Genomic DNA, 21508 nt, shown 5'->3' with positions numbered 1-21508 from the left:
CCCTGTAGTCCCTTTTCCTTAATGAAGTAGAAATTTCCTCCCATCTCTTATACTCCCATTCTTTTTTTGCATCTGTGATCACTTTCTTGTAGTGGCCCCTCGCCTCCTTAATCAAGGTCTCATTCCCCCCTTTTAAATTTACTAGGAGTGACAACTTTGCTACTCTGCAGGATTTAGTAAACCAGAGGAGTCTCTCTCTAGGCCTTTGTAATTGCCTCCTTATTCCCTGGTGGAAATGTCCCTCTAGGGTTGCACATAGCTCTACATGAGTGGAGCCTATATTATCCATGTCAAGGGGGCCTTTTCCCGCAGCCACAGGATCTAGTACTTGCTTTAAAAGCGGATAGATCTCCCTATACATGTCACCAAGCTCCGTTTGGGATTGGGCGATCTTTTCCCATCTCACTCTCCGTCCTCCACAAGATGTAACCAGAGGGGGGAGAGGATTAATACCCCTAGGTTGATTGGGGAGATTAACGTAGCCTTCGAGAGTGAGTACAAGTGGGTTAGGGTCGCTTTCGCTGCGATTTACCACCTGTAGATCCACAGCCCTAGGCCACATGTCCAATTTAATCAGTATATAGTCTATAAGGGAGGTATAACTGTTCCGCTGGAATGTGGGTTTACCAGGATTATCTGCTGGGAGCCTTCCATCACATGCCCTCAGAGTGTGGGTAAGGGTTAATGTAGTAAGTTGCAGAACCAGGGGTGACCATCCTTTCGTGGGATATGTATTACTAGGGGGAATTGCCCATACTTCATCCTCTTCTTGGGTGACTGAGCTAAGCACATCATTCAATGGTTCGAAGTGGCAATTAAAGTCACCACCTATAAGCAAATGTTCCTGCTTGGGTAAGGAACACAGGAAATCTTCTAATTTAGACATAGTGCTGGCTTTTTGACCGTTCTTTACGGGGCGGGAATAAATATTAATCAAATTGAGCTCAGGATGATCCCGAAATGTTAGGGCTAGACACATAAAATCCAGTGAACCGGTATCAATTACTCTAATGCCACAGTCCAAGTGTGTTTTCACCCACACGCACAGTCCACCTGATGGCCTCCCTCTTGTGGCCCTTACAGCCGGGATCCAGTACGTAGCGAACCCGAGGCGATGGCATGCTTGCATAGCCCAAGTTTCTTGGAGGAGGCATATATCATGACCATCTATGAACTCCCCCCAATCCGGGCAGTTCAACAAATTACCAATACCTGCCAAGTTCCAAGATAAGATTTTTAGAGCCACTCCATGCTCTGGTTTTTGGGTGATATTATCCCTTGTGTGTGGGCTCATATGGGGCCGTGGGAGTTGGCTGGTAGAGACCACCCCATTTTCTGGTGGTTCTAATGTTAGGGGAGAGCTGTCATTCATTAATTGGATTGAAACAGCGTTTGTAGTGAGCACGTTTGTATTGGGGTCTTGGGTGTGATTCATGAGCGAAGCTATATGCTGCAATGGCTCCTGTAATACGGTAGGTACTGCCCTTAGGGATTCATGAGTGTTGTGTGCCTTGCTTTGTTCAGGGAAAATTTGCTCACTTCCTGCCTGGTTGGAAGTCTGCCCATGGGATTGGCTGTTTTTAGTAGCCTCATCTGCTGGTTGCAGTCAATCGACGAGGTCAAGGATGCTGAACCTGTTGTGGCATTGAATGGGGGAGCGTGGGTTGTAGTGAGGGGCTGCTCTGCTCCCAAGGTGATCCCTGCACAATTCCCTCAAGGCCCCAGTTTGGTCAACAAATCCTAATTCAGAGTAGGATGTTTTAATAGGGTAAAAAAAGGAGAGGGGGAGAGATTGGATTCCATCCGAAGAGCTAACCCATCCACCATCCCCCAGAAACTTGGTCACCCCTTTGTCCCTAAAGGTTACAAGGATGCAATCACCCCTTATATTTTTCACACTCCTACCCACCCACTCCACTCTACGGACCATCATAATTTCCCCGTCAAGGTAGGGTGGCAGGGGTCTATTGACACGTAACCAGTGCATGACTTTGTTCTTCAGAGCCGTATATGGTTCAGTTTTATCATCATGGAGTTCAGGGACGCCAGATAGAACCACTACATAAGGGCTACACTCGGGGGGGAGATCGGGTCTTGGAGGTTTTGTTTTAGCACCTAAATGTTGATAGTTACTACTGTTAGAGATATGAGCTGCTTTATGTGTACGAGGGGAGTTCCTAACCATCCTGGCATCAGAAGGGGCCTGGGGAATTTGGGAGGGGTGGGTGGGGACGACGGTTCTCCCATTGGTTCTCAATTGGGCCCCATCAGATACTATTATGGTGCTAGGTGGAAATGACTCTTTCTCTCGGGGGGCCGACAGGGGGGCTTGTTGTGAGGGTATAGGTTGGCAAAGGGCCTTCTTGGGTTGGAGAGCCGAATCGCTGTGGTTAGGGTCCGCAGCAATAAGAAGCACCCTTAGTTTTTCTTCAACAACAGCTAATCGGTTGGCTAAGGATGATAGGCTCCCCGAGATAAAAAGCTCCATCTTTTCCCAATATGCATCATCAATTACACATTTAGAGCATTGAGGAGTCTCTTTAAAAATAGGTTCAGGAGACATAGGTGCTATAATGACCAATCCCAATGTAGTAGGTAACCTTCCCTCCGTAGATACATCGCTTTGACCAGCGTTCAAGCTAGGGAGATTTTTAGGTTTCTTGTTGTTATTATATTTCATCGGACCTCCCTCGTGCTTCTTCCCCTTCGAAGCATTAGATCTTGGGCCTTTACTCCTCACGGACTGCTCCGATTTAGACCTAGTAGTAACAGTGTTCGTAAAGATTGGAGCTGGCGGCAGAGTCTCATTCCTATGCGCAGGTAGCTCATTTAGCCCTGGATCAGTTAGCTTTAGTGCCTCTAAGGGCCGATGCGGTGCTGCTACAGCGGGAGGTGTCACAGTGTGAAGAGCTCCGTAGGGTTCAGTCAACCTGGTAGCAGGGGAGCGTGCTGTGGTAATACTGCCTAAGGAAGAACGTTTCCCTGGCAGTGGCTCTAGCGATAATCGGCGTTCAGTGGCGGCTATTTCATATGCCAAGACATTACTCGCGCGGGTTATAAAGTTCCCCAAAGACTCGGCCACGCTACCACCTTTACTCATCGCCATATGCAGATCGATACCTGGCAATTAGGTCAGGACCGTTGTGCCGGGTAGAGGACTGTGGGGGGTACAATGTACTTTGAAACTCTTACCGCAATATAGTTCTTGCTCCCTTGGCTTACAGTTGGTGTCTCTGGCACAATGGAGGTGTAAGGGAGGGGGGCCCGGCCCGGCCTCCACCGGTCTCAAACGGGCACAAACGGGCCCGCCCTTGGCCCGGGCTTCGCCCGGCACGTCCCGTGCGCGTCCCGCAAAGCGGGCCTCTTTCCGCTTTGTATGCGCCTCCCGGCGCTGTTGCGTCGTCAGGACGGCGCGCCGCCGCTTGGGCTGCCGGGGATTGCAGTCCCGGGGCGGCGACGCGAAGAGTGGAGCTTTCCTGGTGCTGGCGGTGAAGAGTGTGGACCCCCTGGGCTCTTGGCGGTGGCGGTGAGAAGGTGAGGCTAGTGTCTGCTCGATACAGGTCAGTGGCTCGTTCCCTCCGCTCCGCCGGCCTCTTTCCGCTTTGTATGCGCCTCCCGGCGCTGTTGCATCGTCAGGACGGCGCGCCGCCGCTTGGGCTGCCGGGGATTGCAGTCCCGGGGCGGCGACGCGAAGAGTGGAGCTTTCCTGGTGCTGGCGGTGAAGAGTGTGGACCCCCTGGACTCTTGGCGGTGGCGGTGAGAAGGTGAGGCTAGTGTCTGCTCGATACAGGTCAGTGGCTCGTTCCCCCCGCTCCGCCGGCCTCTTTCCGCTTTGTATGCGCCTCCCGGCGCTGTTGCGTCGTCAGGACGGCGCGCCGCCGCTTGGGCTGCCGGGGATTGCAGTCCCGGGGCGGCGACGCGAAGAGTGGAGCTTTCCTGGTGCTGGCGGTGAAGAGTGTGGACCCCCTGGACTCTTGGCGGTGGCGGTGGCGGTGAGAAGGTGAGGCTAGTGTCTGCTCGATACAGGTCAGTGGCTCGTTCCCATTAATATGTTATGTTATGTTATGTTATGTTATGTTATGTTATGTTATGTTATGTTATGTTATGTTATGTTAGAGTAGATTTATAGAGCGCACGGCTACTCAAAAGAGTGTCCCGGTGCTAAGACAGAAAGAAGGAAAACAGATGCAGGAGGAAGAAGAGAGATACAAAGAAACCCAAAGAAGAGAGAGATGGATTATATTGTTTGTTGAAACAACCAGGTTTTCAGTTGTTCCCTGAAGGCAAGCAGGTTGGTGACTTGCCTAAGTGGAAGAGGCAGCTTATTCCAAAGTCCAGCCACTTGCACTTGAAAAGAGCGACCGCCTTTGCGGGCTCTGAGATACTTAGGGGTGACCATAAGATGTTGATGAGCAGATTTAAGAGATCTACGAGGTACGTAAAAAGAGACTCTTCTGCATATGTACTTTGCTCCCATACAATGCAGGGCCTTGAAAGCCGGGATCAGAGCTTTGAAGCGAATTCTACTGCGGACAGGTAACCAATGCAGATTTTTAAGATGGTGGGAGATCCGCTCTCTGAACCCAAGACTCAGAACAGCCCTGGCTGCCGCGTTTTGCACCACCTGCAATCTGTTGAGTAAGAACTCCGGGAGGCCCAGATGGAGGATGTTGGCATAGTCCAATCTGGAGATGATAAGGGCCTGAATGACTGTTTTTCTATGCGAGATATGTAGTAGAAATAAGAACCTCCAGAGCATCTTCAGGAGACCGAAACAGGTCACGGTTGCCGACTGAACCTGGGCTACCATAGACAGGACGTCATCCAATATATGCAACTTCAAGGTGTGCGTGTCACCGTTGTATCAGTTCACACACTCCGCGTGAACCTTTCCCTTGCTAATGTAATTTCAAGATGTGCGTGTCAGCGCTGTATCTATTTATATGCTGCACGTAAACTCCTTCAGCTCCAACGAGGTGTGCGTGTCACCTTCAATGGTTATAACAACATGCAGTGGCAGAAAAACATGCTGCCCCTTTGAGAGCAAATTCAACGGTGACATGCACACCTTTGAATTCAAAGGTGTGCATGTCACCGTTGTAGCAAACGCCTGGTGGATAGGCCCGCCTAATTCATTCCTCACACTTTCCTCCGCAGAAGCCGCTTACCTCCCAATCAAAGGAGCTCACTTCATGTATGAAGAAGCGAGGTTTGCAGAATTATCATTCACCTCGCACTTTCGGTAAGAGCTTTGCACACGCCTGAATGAGCACTATGTGAAGTTAAACAATGCTTATGCTGACTATTCTGTTGGTAAACTCTGTTAAGCTTATGTCCCAAATAGGCACCCAATTAGTATGCTTGCGGGAAACTTAACAGTCGCTGCACCTATCCTTTGACAGACTCATTGTTGAATTATGGCCCACAAAGTCACGTACCTCCAGGGAGTGGTGTACCTTAAAAGTACCTCCCGATTTCACTGCCGCTGCTGCATTCACACCGTTGTGGACAGCGAGCAGCCGTTATAGTCTAGGGATGCTGCGACCTCTATCCCTCAACCGTGCAGCACTGCGTAGGTTCGTCAGGGTGATCTGCGGCCTTCTCCAGCTGTCTGGTTCAGATTGTCACCAAGAATGTGATACATTAAATGAAGAGACGTTCTTCTTTGTGGCTTAGAAGAGCTTTATTCTTGAGAAGCAGCACAGTCACCCAACTGACCCGGCCAGGCGCAAACATAACTCCCAACCTCTCCACCTTAGACCTTTACATATGTCATCTGGAATGCTTCATAAGTCATAGCAGTCTCAGTCTAGCTCAGACTGCATAATCATATTATAGGAGTGCCCTTCAGGTCTTGGACATTAGTGCTCCCTCAGGTGAGCTTCTCCCCAAACAAAATGATAAATCCTGAAGTTTTGGTCTGTTAGTGAATGCAAATGGGCCAGTTTGTGCCAAGATCTTGCTGCCTGCACCTCCTGTCAATGCAAAGTTCCTGCAAACCCAACTCTTCACGATATAGCGACTGCCAGCGGTATCTGGCAACACGAGATCGGCACTTGTCACCACAGCATCGACATCGACAGCGCATGGTAACTGGCTATGCACAGCTCCAGCAATGACCATCCATAATGCCCGACGGGACCTTTGTGCTTCAGTGACAACCTTCCATTACTCCCAGCTTGCTCTTCATGCTACATCGATGACCACCCGCAACACTCTCCCTGATCATTGTGGCCCCTTCCACAATGAACAATACCTTTTGCGCTGGACCTTGAAGGTAACAATTTCAGCTGGACTAGCCCAGTCCCAATGTCCAGCCTGCGCTCCATCGCAGTCAATCTGAACTTGTGACTTTAACCCGATCTCCCACAACCAGATAACTGTAAGTGGCGTTTTATGCTTTTAGGTGCTTTACTTACCTGAAATGTTTAAAATTGGATATCTTCAGTTCTACGGATTAAATGTTTGTTGTTTTGGTGTCAAATCATTTATTAAATTGTACTTTGTTGTGGGATTTTTCTTGCTTTGTGTTTTCACTTTATAACTGTTTAAATTGGGGGTTGATGTGACTGAACCCTAACAGAAATTGTGGTTGCTGCTTGAGAATTATTTTACCCCCCTCAACCAGTAACCCATTTCTCAACACTGTATCAACCTTTTGAGATATTCTTGGCTAGTCATTTAAATCCAAATGTTTCCCGAACTATTGTAGTCTTTTGAGCTTGAATTCTTTTGTGAAGAAACAGAAGTAAATCTAGTGGCACAGCATCATTGAGATTGTTATGTATATATTAAGTAAACTAAATATAAATGATGCCCAGTTAGCGATTTACAGAGCACTAACGATTGCTTCATTGTTTTCCAGTTGTCTTGCGGTTTATCAGAAAATGACCAACTAGTTCCAGAAAACACACATCTATAAAGTCAAATGTAATTATCTTATTGATAGAGAAGGAGCTGTGTAAATATTACATTATTCACTTATATCTTGTATTTTAGTGTCAGGGAGTCTGCTTCAAATTGAGACAAATCGTTGGTTACACAGGGATATAAATCAGGTAAAACATTACATTGTTGAAAATTGACTAATAACACATTGCTAAACACTTCCGTATTTGCCTGTCAATATGAACTGCAATCTGTAACTAGAGTGACATGGCAAAAGTCATACCCAATGTCTCTGTTTTCCCTCTTATTCCCCTTTTGCTACTTCTGAAATTTGCATGGCATATCCTTTATGGTCCATAAGTGGCAGAAGAGTGCACCGATCCTCTTGTATCCAATGTACACAGTTAGTACTTTCTGACATGGGTTTTGGAGGACAGGCATGTTTCAAAAAATGTATGCACTTCCACAAATTAACATGTTTGTGGATATTGCCAAACATTTTCGTTGACAAATGGTTCCATATAATTATGGAAATGGTCAGACATATACTCCTGCCAAAGTCATCAGAGATTTCTCTTTCCAGGATAGACATTGCAGGGACCACCCCACATTGGTGTGAGTGTAGGGGGGATAAAAATATGCAACAGCATTTGATCTAATGCAAATGGCACGTTTGCATGTTCAAAATACCGAGGGCTAAATTCTGTATATGGTAATGCATTCATATGAATGTTATTGAGAATATAGAGCACTCCTGATCTGATGCACCATTCATAAAGTTCTTCTGGAAGCCTCTGTGAATTCAAATGATAAGTCTACACTCAATATATGAGTATGTTTACAGGTCTTAAAATAATGGGTTATTTTCTGAATTAAGCTTGTTAAACGCATTCTCTTCAAGGCTGTTCTTCACCATCTTACTTTTTAGCATAGAAGCAAAATTAGAGAGTGTTGCATCCCTGGACCTATATTACTTTGGAGGGAAAGTGTGGCAATATGTATACATTTCTTGTAAGTCTCTCATCAATGGTATGGTAGGAGCTCTTTAAAAAGAAATCCTAGCTTACCTGCTACCACCTCAAAACCTGCTTGAAAACACAACAGAAGAAAAAGATTATCAGCCTGCATCACGAAAATTTACAGTACCTGACAATCAGGTAAGAATGGAAATCAATCAATCAATCAGCCATTTGTAGAGCGCACTACTCACCCGTGAGGGTCTCAAGGCGCTAAGGTTGGGTGCTGCTACTGCTCGAACAGCCAGGTCTTGAGAAGTCTCCTGAAGGTCAGCAGGTCATGGGTCTGTTGCAGGTGGATGGGGAGGGCGTTCCATGTCTTGGCGGTGAGGTGGGAGAATGATCTGCCACCGGTGGTCGTTTGGTGGATGTGTGGACTGGTGGTGAGGGCGAGGTCAGCGGAGGGAAGCTGGCGGTTCGGAGTGTAGAAGGTGAGTCGTTTGTTGAGGTATGTTAGTCCGGCGTCGTGGAGTGCTTTGTGAGCATGGGTGAGGAGCTTGAAGGTGATACTCTTGTTGACGGGAAGCCAGTTCAGGTCTCTCAGGTGGGCAGTGATGTGGCTGTGGCGGGGGATATCGAGGATGAGGCGTGCGGAGGCATTCTGTGTGCGTTGAAGTCTTTTCTGGAGTTTGCCCGTGGTTCCCGCATAGAATGCATTGCCGTAGTCCAGCCTGCTGCTGACGAGGACCTGGGTGACCGTCCTTATGGTTCTGGTGAGGATCCATTTGTAGATCTTGAAGAGCATGTGGAGGGTGTTGAAGCAGGAGGAGGAGACAACGTTGACTTGCTGGGTCATTGATAGTGATGAGTCCAGGATGACCCCCAGGATGCGTGCATGGTCTGTGGGTGTTGGCGCAGCTCCCAGCGTGACAGGCCACCAGGAGTCATCCCAGGCGAAGGGGGTGGAGCCGAGGATGAGGACCTCCGTCTTGTCCGAGTTCAGTTTCAGGCAACTGTTCTTCATTCATTCGGCGACAGCCTTCATTCCTTCGTGGAAGTTGTTTTTTTGCGGTGGCGGGGTCCTTGGTGAAGTATAGGAACCGCTGGGTGTCGTCAGCGTATGAGACGATGGTGAGGTCGTGCGAATGGACGATGTTGGTGAGTGGTGTCATGCAGACGTTAAAAAGGGTCGGGCTGAGGGATGATCCTTAGGGTACACTGCAGGTGATCTTGGTGGCTTCGGATCAGAATGGAGGGAGTCGGACTCTCTGGGTTCTGCGGGTGAGGAAGGAGGTGATCCAGTCCAGGGCTTTGTCACAGATCCCTGCATTGTGGAGGCATGTGCGTAGGGTGTGGTGGCAGATGGTATCGAAGGCAGCTGAGAGGTCTAGGAGGATGAGGGCTATGGTGTTGCCATTGTCCAGCATGGTCCTGATGTCGTCGGTGGCGGTGGTGAGTGCAGTTTCGGTGCTGTGGTTGCTGCGGAATCCGGATTGGGACAAGTCCAGGGTGTTGTTCTCTTTGAGGAAGCGGGTCAGTTGCCTGTTGACAATCTTCTTGATGACTTTCGACGGGAGAAGGGCCGGAAGTTCTTGAGGTCCTTTGGGTCTGCCTTGGGTTTCTTGAGTAGGGAGTTGATCTTAACGTGTTTCCAGCTCTCCAGGAAGGTGGTGATCTCAAAGGAGCTGTTGAAGATCTTCCGGAGTTGGGGTGCGATGATGGAGCTCGCTTTGTTGAAGATGTGGTGAGGGCAGGGGTCGGACGGTGAGACGGAGTGGTTGGTGTTGATGATTTTGATGGTGTTGTCATCGTTGACGTGGTTCCAGGAGAGCAGGAGAGCAGGAGCCTGGTGTGACTGGGGGGCAGTGAGTCTGTGCTGTTGGCGGCTGTCGGGGGGGTCTAGGTGTTGAAGTTGTCATGGATGTCTGCGATCTTGCATTGGAAGAAGGTGGCTAGAGAGTTGCAGAGGTCTTGTGATGGCAGGATGTTGTTAGAGCTGGAGCTGGGGTTGGCGAGTTCCTTCATGATGTTCATGATGTTGAAGAGCTCTTTGCTGTTTTGCACATTGTTGTTAATGCATTCCTTCTGGCAGGTCCTTTTAGCAGTTCGAATGAGTTGGAGGTGTCTGCGGCTTGCGTTCTTGAGGGCTGCGTGGTTGTCTTCAGCAAGTCTGCTTAGATGCCTTGAGGTCGGTGGTGAACCAGATGGCCCTTCTTTCAGTGCATCTGTTTGAGGGTTTCTTGATCGGGGTGAGAGTGTTGGCGCAGTCGTCGTTCCATTGTCTGAGTTTGCGGGCGGCTGTGTCGGTGGGGTCGGTTGGTGGGTCTCAGGTGAGGTTGGTGATTAGCTGGTCTTCGGTGACCTTGTTCCAGCTGCGGTGGGGGATTCGTTGCGGGTGGTTGTGTGTGGTGTGTTTCTCGAAGGAGAAGTGGATGCAGCGGTGGTCCCTCCAGTGGAGTTTGGTGGTGTGGCTGAAGGTGACATGGTTGCTGGCGGAAAAGATGGGGTCGAGCGTGTGTCCAGTGGAATGGGTGGGTGGTTGTCGTGACAAGCTGTTTGAGTCCGAGGTTGGCAAGCAGGGTGGTGGAGTTGCTGTCGTTGGCATTCTCGAGATGGGAGTTCTCCGAGGAGGATGTAGTCTGTGGTTGCGAGGTTGTGCATGCTAATGACGTCGGTGATGGAGTCGCTGAAGTGTGGCCGGGGTCTGGGGGGTCTGTAGACAAGGGTTCCTCTGAGGGTGGTGTTGGGATCGATGTGGATCTGGAAGTGCAGGTGTTCTGCAGCGCTGAGAGTGTCTTCAGTGCTGGTCAAAATTCTGAGGGTATTCCTGTGGACGATGGTGTTTTCACCTCCTGGTCTGTTGGTGCAGTCCCTGCGGGTGATCTTGTAGCTGTCCAGGATGGCTATGGCAATGTTGTACGCCGAGGAGGGTTCATCCAGGTTTCCGTCAGGAAGGCGACGTCCAGGGAGGATGAGTCGAGTAGGTCCCAGAGTTCGATGGCGTGCTTGTGGATGGAGCGGGTGTTGAGTAGTATGCATCTAAGATGGTTGCGACCTGCCCTGGTCAGAGGGGCAGGACGTGCAGGTGTTCGCGGTGGCTGGTGAAGCTGCAGCTTCGGCAGGAGAAGGGTCCGTGGGTGAGCTTCGGGGTGGGCTGGAAGCAGGTGGTGATGAGTTCATGGAGAATGTTGGAGTTGTAGCAGCGTCAGGCGTCTTGGCGCTTGCGGGGGCCAGGGGGTCTGGCGCTGGGTGCGCTCCAGGTGCGGATGGGCACAGACAGGCTTGCCTTAGGCGCAGCAGCCGCCATTCAGAAGGGGAGCTTTGTTCATCTCCTGACCGGTTCTGATTCCAAGACTTTTCACAGAAAGTGATGGAACCATTTTCTTAATAAGGGCCACAGGATATTTGGCTACATCTCCACTAGGAGAACAATTTGCTCAAGGATGATGTTCCCAGCAACCACTAAGATCGTAGATCCAGAGAGAAAAGATGACCACCCTCAACCAATTGACAGTGCTAAAAACCCTATCCAAGAATGTCAATTCAACCGGTGAGGTAACAAAAAGACAGCACAGACGTATGTTGCTGAAGAGTTCTCCAAAAACATTATGCCAGGAAGTCTGAGCACTGTAAATCTCATATTGAAACATATCTGAAGATTGTTATAATTTAGTAAGCTCCTTACTACTTTTCCTTATCTATCCTATCAGAAGAATAGGGTGTGCAACTCATTGTTTTCCAGCCTGTCTATGAGAAGTGGTGTTCCACCTAGAAATCGTTGCAAAAAATGATGTGGCCATAATATCATGGTCCAATTATTTGGAATATAAATATACCTTGGACAAAAAATGTAAAGTAAATATATAATTTGTTTGACTTATTTACAATAATATTAAGTCTAAGATATCATTAACAATAACAATTTTTATTTGTTGGGTTTTATTGTATTATGCTTTTTAAGTATGCTATTAAGTAATTCAAAACTATTTTTCTATATGTTTATTTTTAATTTGTAAAAGTGTTTTTTAACTATTTTATCTTATTTATTTCGTGTGTTATGTATTATGATTTGGGCAGAGACTGGCATTTTTAATTGTATATCAATTGTTGTTCATTTAAAACAAATATATGTTTAACATTATTTACATAAATATGTTTTATTGTGATATAATTAAAAAAGCAGTGTGTAAGGATTATTGGGGGAATATGCATATAATTAAATGCCAAATATTTCTTTATTACAGTAGATTTTATTACATTTCCTTTGTGTGTGTGTGAGGTATGATGGGGAGGTTTATGCAATTCTTTTGTATTTCAATTGTTGTTTGATTAATACATAAAAATGTACTATTCTGATTTTTTTTTCATTCTTAATATATGTTCGTTTTCTAAAGGTTTAATTTACAGTTAAGGAATAATTAATAATGTGTATTTATATTGTTGTATATTATTGTGTGAGAGAATAGAGTTTGAATATTAAATTTGAATCCCATAAGTATGCACTTCCCATAATGTTTGTTAGACTGGAGTTAGGATAGTAAATCTCACCCGCTCCCAATGCATGCACTTTTCCCAGTGTTTGCTATATTGGGGCTATAAAACTAAATATACACCCCCCATGTATACACTCCTCTCAAAGCTTGTCTGACTGAAGTTAAAATAGTGAATTGCTTTCCCTTGTGCAGTTTGACTGGAATAAAGATTCTAAATATAACCCTCCCATCACTATGTATTCACTTTCCTGGATGTTTTTTAGAATGGAGCTACAATAGTAATATGACCTCACCAATCTATGTAGTTTCTCAAATTTTTAGACCCACCCAATGTATACGCTTTCCCCAATGTTTCAATTTTTGTTAAACTAGCGTTAAAATGGTAAATATGAAACTGTCCAATGTATGCATTTTTATCAATGTTTGTTAGACTGAAAATAGAATAGTGGCTATGACATCCTTAATGCATTTACTTTACTCAATATTTGTTAGAATAGAGTTAGATTAGTACATTTGATCCCCCTGCACACAACGTATGTATTTTCCCAGTTGTTGCAGGCATGTTGTTAGCATAGTGTATTTGAATGATCTTTTGTTCATTTTTAAAATACTTTTTAATTGGATTGATTACTACTTGTTACTTTATCATGAAGCTTTTTATGTTTTGTAACACATTTAATTTTAAATTATAGACTTTTTAAAACAATTTAGTTGCTTTAATTTTAATTTAATTGTGTGCTGTATATTTTAAAAACCTATTATGTTTTTTTGAATAGTTGACAAATTAAAAAAAATTGAAATAACATTTTTTTAGGGTTTCATTTAAACATTATTCTAAACCAGAATGTGTTTCCGGCACTTACATCACCATGTAGAGGAATACCTCAACATGTGACAACATATGAACAATATACTGTTTATCCTCAGAGGCATCTAACCCCTAGCCAGAAGAAAACACTTTTGTCCCTCTCACACCAAGCCCCTCCTCCAAAGAAACCCCGTAACCCCCATTAGGTTGAAAAGCTCCACCTCCTACTTTGTTTGACTGGGAACACTCTCAATATCTAAGAATTACAGTATCCTCAACTTTTGGTGTACATGTTCATATCTCATATAGTTAGAGCTCACATTTTGAGCAGGGAATAACAATGCAGACGAAGTTATGTGAAGTACTATATAACAGGCCCCCAAGTAACCTCAGAGACCTCTGAGTCTGTTGCCATGTGATACCGTTTCCAAGATCGGGGAATGACATAGCTGAACTATCCACAGTACACCCAATGATGGGTCGGTTTGCTTCCAAACTTCCAGCTCCTAACATGTGGTGACTTACCACACTATGCACTTCTTTCTCAGAGGCTCCCAATGTGAGAGTAAGATGTATGATCCCTGGTAGGTTTGTCTGCAAATATTTGTTTGAGTCTAATAGATCTGAAGGACTGAAGCAGACTTTCCAGGAGGTCAAAGGACATTTTCTGTCCAGCTGTCGACCTCACTTAAAAAATAATTCCATGCAGCTATCCCCAACGATTGGTCTCAAGGGCCCATAAACGTGCTTGGTATTGCCAAAGGGACATTCTACTGCCACTCAAAGAAGAGCACAGTAACAGACACATCCCCTTGGTGTCCAGTTTCAGCCCCTCCAGTAATAAAGACAGTAAAATCATCAAGAAAAACTGGAACATTCTCCACACACACAACTCCTTTTAACAACCACTGTTATTCTCTCATGATACAGACAACAACTTGGCAGACCACCTGGCACACACCATCACCTGGCCCAAAAAACCTGTAACCCCCAACTCCATCACTACAGCATGGGGACTACCTCTAATACTAGGACATTTCAATTGCCAGAACTGTGTGGCTTGTGCCTCCACGATCACTACCAAAGAGTTCAAAGTACATGGTTAGTTCTATGAATTGAAGAGCTTCACCAACTGTCTATCTACCAACGTGATCTATACAATGCATTGTCCCTGTGACCAATTGTATATTGGTAAGACCACGCAAAGGGTTAAACAACATATCATCCAGCACAAAAGCCGCATCCGCAGCAAAGTGGAGAATGCCCCCTCATTGCACAATACCTTTCTGAAGCAGATTTCACATGGCACGTTATTGACCATCCCACACTACCACAACGTGGTGGTAATCAACAACAACTCCTGAACAGGTGCGAGTGCAGATGGATCAGCCACTGCAACTCAGTTAACCGTGGACTCAACACCCTAGATGAATGGAACAACACCATCACTATTTGTTAACCTGTCTGTTACACATACTATTTGCTTGCGTGTATAAACCTATGTATACATATATCTCTATATACATCTGATCAAACCTTGGCCTAACAAATGATGTTACTGTTGCATAATTCTATGTTTCTTATGTTTTTAAATCATCCTTCATGATCCATCTATGTACATATACTCCATGAGTTGATGATTCTTCCCCCTTTTACACCATTTTAGGAATGTATTCTTTAATGTATAGCTAATACCGTTTTTATGACTGTGTTCATGTTGTTTGTCCCTTCCCATCCCAGACTCCTCCCTCCTCTGCCTCCCATTGACCTTCCCACTTTACTCCATTCCTTCCCTTTATTCTATGAATAATTCTTCTATTTTTATTTATTTATTATTATTTTTCTTTTCGTCCTCATTCTCAACCCACTTAGGCTTGCCCATACTGATGATAAGAGAGAAGTTCCACCGTCTCAGTACACTGGATCTGCAGGCAATATACCCGAAAAGGGCAAAGCCTGTCGGTGTTATCTCAATAAAATCTTTTGAAGACAATGCCCTCTTGGGAGGCCCTTTACTCAGCTTAAAATGCTGGAACGTCTCAATCGTGCCCTTAAAGATGATAGAGGGTATACCAGAGAGGGAGGGCTATGTAATCCTTGGACTAGGGGAAAAAAAAAAAAAAAAACCCTAGCTCCATTTCAACAGATTCCAGAAGTCTCGCTTCTTCTTATTTCCTGCCCTTGAAAGATCCAATCTGGAAATCCTCAAAAGAGATGTCTGCCAGTCTTGATATGTAGGTGGTAAAGAGTCTTTCCATTTAATGCAAATCTCTCTTCTAGCGAGTAGAATAGCGTAGAATAGAAGTTTCTTGGATGGGCCTTCCAGATTATTTGCAAGGCCAAAGATAAGCATTGGTAGATTGATAGCAATATGTATCCCTAGTGACCTTGTAAGCATATTGCCCACCCCTTCCCAAAAATCTGTAAGGGCAGGGCAGTTCAAAAACATGTGGATATCTGATGCTGCAATTTCCCCACATTTCTCGCAACATTCTGGTGGACCATTTGAGAATTTTGTTAGCCTCTGAGGTGAATAATAAGCTCTATGGATTGTGAAGAGATGATTCCTGCGGAGCCAGGCTGGTTTCTCAATATCCCACAACATTTTACAAGAATTTAACCATAATGACTGGAGATCTTGTTGTGGGATACAGCTCTCCCAGAGTAGAGTTGGCAGTTGAAATTCACCGTCCTCCTCTTCCATAATGCACCGATACCAAAACGCAACTTCTTTCTTTGCTGGGGATTTTTTTTAAATCAAGTGCTCAAATTGGTTTTTACTACCCAATAGATGTTTATTTCGGGAGGCTTCAACTGCAGTAGCCCAGCTGGTTAGTTGCAGATATTTAAATCTAGAAAGAGATGGACCTACTTTCTCTCTGAGAACCTCCCAGGGAACTAATGTGTTATCCACAAAAAGATCTCCCCACCTCTCAATTCCAGCCGTCCTGAGGGGCATTGATAGACTGTCTAACAGACATTCTGGAGTCCCTGGAGAATTCCAGATTGGAGCACAACTAGAGAAATATCCCAACTTCAGCGAAACCCTCAACTTAACCCACATTCTTACCAACCCCTGTAATACCTTCAGCCTAACTTTTTTAAAGAACTTAGGGTCACCGTATTTATAAAAAAAAACGTCCTCTGAGATACCAGACCCTCTCAACATGGCCAAGAACATAATTCCAGCTCCCTTACTAGTGGGTATCTTTAATAACATACGCGAATGGGAGAATTGAAACGCCCAGGCATACAGCTGTAGATCGGGGGCTGCTAGACCTCCCTTCTCCCTACGCCTTCTAATTTTCTTCCAGGCTATCCTGGAATGTCGGGAAGCCCAAACAAATGTATTAAATTCGCTTTGGAGTTTAGCCAAAACACCTGTGTCAAAAAATAAAGGAATAGCATTAAAAAGAAAAGTGAATCTAGGCAGAATGGACATCTTGATTAAATTGACTCGCCCCAGTATTGATAAGGGCAATAGAGCCCAGGATTTCATTAACTTCCGAGTTTCTCTTGCAACCAGTGTTAAATTGTAGGTAGGTATCTTATCAATGTTTTGAAGAAAGTGTATTCCCAAGTATCTCATATTAGTTTTCAAAAGGGGGAGCTGATACTGAACCTGCATGTTCCACGCCATTATTTTGGTTTTAGAAGTGTTTACCTTGTACCCTGAGACTGTACCAAATTCTTGTGCCAACTCCATAACTACGGGGTAAGCACTATTCAGATCTGATGTAAATATCAAAACATCGTCGGCGTATAAGGCCACTTTTTTTTCCCATTCCCCATACTTAAAAGAAGATACTCTATATTCATCTCTCAACAATTGGGTAAAAGGTTCAATGTATAGATCGAACAGCAATGGGGAAAGGGACAACCCTGACGCGTACCCCTAGAAATCTCAAAGGGTTCTGCTAGGGAGCCATTTATAAATAAATGTGCTGATGGTTTACTGTATAAGAGTGCAATAGACCGCCTAAACTTATTACCGATCTTAAACTTTGCCAAGGCCTCCGACAGGAACAACCAATTGACCCTTTTGAAGGCCTTAGCAGCGTCAAGGGCCATCACTGCAAGTGGAAGAGACCACGTTGAGGCCAGATCTATAGCCCCAATCAAATCATAGGTCAGCTCTGACAGATGACGCTCCCCAACAAAACCCCTTTGGTCGTGATGTAAAAGAACCCCGCGACTCTTCCAAGCCTAGTAGCCAATATAGAGGTGTAGATTTTATAATCCGCGTTTAATATAGAAATTGGCCTATATTGGCCTATATGATTCACAGCTTGAAGGCGATTTTCCCGGCTTTAATATTAGGGTCATGGTTGCATTATTCCAAGACGGCGGGGGCGCCATTCCATCTTGAAGGATTTGATTAAATAGGGTTGTCAGAACCGGGACGACTTCCTTAACAATACATCTATATATCTCAGAGGGAAGGCCGTCCGGACCTGCTGCCTTGCCCCTTTTCAATCTCATTATTTCTTTATATACCTCCTCCTGAGTTACCGGTTGATCTAACACCGCTTGTTGTTCCGGGTTTAGTGGAGGGACATTTATATTACTTAACCAAGACTGAATTTTCAAAAGATCTGAATCTCCATCCTCCCTGTAAATTTCCTGAAAAAGGGAGAGAAACACCGCTCTGATGTCCACATCAGAAATATAGGATATACCATCCATGCAGACAGAGTTGATATGGATTCTTGCTTGGTCAGATTTTACTTTCCAAGCAAGTAGTTTCCCTGCACCTTCACCGTATTCAAAGTGGGCTATTCCACTAGCCTCCCACCTTTGCATTAAACGTGAACTCAGCACAGCTTCAAGCTGCCCCTTAAGATCGCGCAAATTGGCTTGTATTCCTACAAGAGAACACAGGTTTTGCAAATCGAGCAATGTTTGTGTAGTTTTAATTTTGCTCTCTAACTCAGAGATTTCATCCTTGTATTTTCTATTTTTATAAACCGAAATGCTAGTTATACTACCCCTCAAAAAAGCCTTAAATGATTCCCATACATTGACCACTGAAGCAGTGTCCAGATTCCTCACCATAAAACTTTCCGTCTCTCTCTGAAGGGTGAGTGAGATGTCATCTGATGCCAATAGTGAACGGTCCATAGACCACGTCCTCGGCATAGGTACCACAGCTCCTTCTATAACCAAACTCACTGCCAAGTGGTCCGAAAGATGAGAGGGGAGGTAGGAAATATTTTTTACCATCTTCAAAGAATAACTAACAAGTATAAAATCAATTCTAGATTGATGTTTATACTTATAATTACAAAATGAGTATTCACGTCTGATACCCGACCTAGCCCTCCATATATCTAAGTACCCCATTTGTTTCATAACACTCTTGAGACAAACTCTTGTTTTATGAGAGGTTAATGCACGATTATTTGTGGATTTATCTACTAATGGATCTAAAACTATATTAAAATCACCAGCTAATATGACTGGTTCTGGGAAATCCAACAGGGCTGATATCAAATTTTTGAGAGAAGAGGGGTCATCCTGATTCGGACCATAATAGCCTGCAATTGTTACTGTCAAACCAATCAACTGAAGTTCTGTGATAGCCCATCTGCCACTTGGGTCAACCGTTGTGCAGCTTTTTTAACCAGATTGCCACCCCTCTTGTATTAACTGATTGTGTAGTACAAATTACAAAATCTATCCATCTTAACTTCTTGGCTAAGGCTGATAGCTCCTGCTCAGTTAAATGTGTCTCCTGCAAGACAATGATCTGCGCACTACTATCTCGTATATATTGAAAAATCCTATGTTTTCTAGGATTAGTGCGCAGACCATTAACGTTCCAGGAGAGAACTTGGATTGTATTCATAAGAAAACCACCAAAATTATATACAGTCTCACCAGCCCATTTAGCCTAAAAAAAACAAAAGAGAAACAATGATACAAATGTGCACTTTTTTTTCCCTTGTTTCCCTTTTTTAAAGCTGCCGAACAGAAAAGAACGCGTTTTACGACTGAGAATGAGGACGTTATTATTCTAATTTTTCTCCCCTGCAACTCCCACGTGCCCCTGTCCCTACCCCACACCCCGGTGACCCAGCAACCCCCCTTACCGCCCCTGAACCCCCCCCCCCAGTATCTGGACCTAGTCCAGTATTCGGCACCTAGCCATGTATGACCCTTAGCTGCTTAATTGTTTTGTGTATAATTCCTATATTCATTGCCGTTTAGATGTCTAAAATGGTTATGGTATCTAGAACATCATTACTTGCTTAAGTCTTTCAGAAGTGCATCTGCTGCCGTAACTGTCCTCACGTTATGCATCTTGTTGTTAAGCATTATTTTTAGGGTTGCAGGGAATTTCAGCTGGGCTACTGCGCCCAGTTTCCTAAAATCGTCCAATCTTCTACCCAGCTCCCATTGCCTTTCAAGAGTGGTTCTTGACAAATCCGATCTTATTTGGAAGGTGAAACCCATTGTGGTTAAAGATTTTTGCTGTAGTGCTAAAGTGAGGATTTGTTCTTTAAGGGCATATGTCTGAAAATTAACTAACATCTTTCTAGGCTTCTGCCTTTGCAAGTTTCTACGGAACGGATCCCTGTGTATTCACTGGATGTCCTTAACCCCTTCAGTGCCCATGACGAGATGGTCTCGTCATGGGCCGCGGTTGCGCTGTGCCCATGACGAGACCATCTCGTCATGAACTCCGCCCGCTAATAAAAAGCCCGGCACAGGGCGGGGAAAGGGCGGGGCACAGAAGGGGTTAAATAACACCTGATCTGAAAGCTCAAAAACCAAGGCTTCTTTTAATAGGGCAACAACAAACTGTTTAAGGTCTCCTCCTTCTCTATCCTCCGGGACATTGAGAATTCGAAAATTGTTTTGCCTTGCATTATTCTCTAAGGACTCTAGACGTTCAGATAATGCTGCCTCACTTGACTTAAGAGAATTTTTCTCAGTCTCAGCAAGTTCTAAATTGGCAGTAAGGTTGGTAACATTTTCTTCTAGTTGAAGTGTTCTTGTGTCTAAAAGATCTACTTTTGCTTCTAGCGTCACACAGAGAGTTCTAATTTCAGCTTGGTTAGCTGTAGAAGCTTGAAAACCCTGTTTGATGTCCTGGGATAAAGCCCTAAGCATTTCTCCAACAGTGCACTCTGAATGGTCGTCTGATATATTCTGATATTCCCGCACTTTTGAATCACCAAGTCCGTTTGTGCTCTGATGAGATTCAACAATATTAACCGAAGACGGAGAGGAAAGCTCGATCTCCCCCTGCCCTGCCTGTATCAGCCTTTCTTGATTAGAGGCCCCTGGGGGAGACAGAGCCCGTGAACCTATGAATATAGGAGATATGGGATCTTGAATGTTCTCCATTGATTTAGTTGGAGAAGAATCCCCTTTGGTCAGCTCCAAAATCTGAGGAAGCACTTTAAAATAGGACCTTAAAGAGGGCGTTATTTTTCTGGGCCCCCCTTGTTGGGCTTTCTGTTTTTTAGTGCCCCTTGTTTTCCGTGAAACAGTCCCCACTGAGAAGGATGATGGCTGCACTTCTTCTTTTCTTGCCGAAGCACCTGTGGGCTCTGAAACCCCCTCCAAGCCTTTTGGCGTCAGTTGGCTCTGATCTTTAAAATCAGAGTTTTGTTCAAGTTGTAAAATTGTTGACGTTCTAGAGCCAGCTTTCTTCCCCCTTCTCTTTAAATTTTTAGCTTCCAGATGATCGTGTAGCCTGACTTGCATCCCCTGGTGTCTGGGTCTAAGTTTAGGAGAAGCAGTAGCAGGTTCAGGGTCTAATATGACCCCCACTTTAGAGAGGCCGGTATCCACTTCTCGGACCCCCGAAACCTCAGACCCACCCTTCAGTGAACCCTCCAGGGTGGCCCGCCTCGCTACAGCAGACTCCACGGTGCCTCCAAGCAGACCCCTACCTCGTAAGAAGCCAAAACAGGCACTTTGTGTGCATCGGAACTCCCGAGACGCCAAGCTCCAACGAAGAGCGCCTGAGGGAACAACGGGCTGACGAGAAAACCTGGTACCAAGCCCACACATCGATAAGGAAGAGAGCCGCACACAATCGAGCAAAAAAAAAAAAAAAAAAAGAATACGGACCTTCACATTAAAGGCTCGTTAAGATGCCCTTGGGATCTCTAAGGTACCATTTTAGTTTTTCTCGCAAACAAACCGGCATTACTCGTCTATAACGTCAGAAAAACGATTCAAGCAAAGGGCTCCATACATGGGAGAGGTGCCGCGGCCGCTCAGCTCGTGGCCGCCATGTTTTCTCAGCCTAACCAGCCCGTCGTTGGTAGCCATCTTCTTCTATGAATAATTCTTGTCGGAACACTTAATTATGCTACATGCCTGCAGCTTGCCCCTCAACCTGATAT

The sequence above is a fragment of the Triturus cristatus genome, chromosome 2_1 (assembly GCF_964204655.1).
Source record: "Triturus cristatus chromosome 2_1, aTriCri1.1, whole genome shotgun sequence".
NCBI lineage: Eukaryota > Metazoa > Chordata > Amphibia > Caudata > Salamandridae > Triturus > Triturus cristatus.
Note: the sequence above shows the minus strand (reverse complement) of the source record.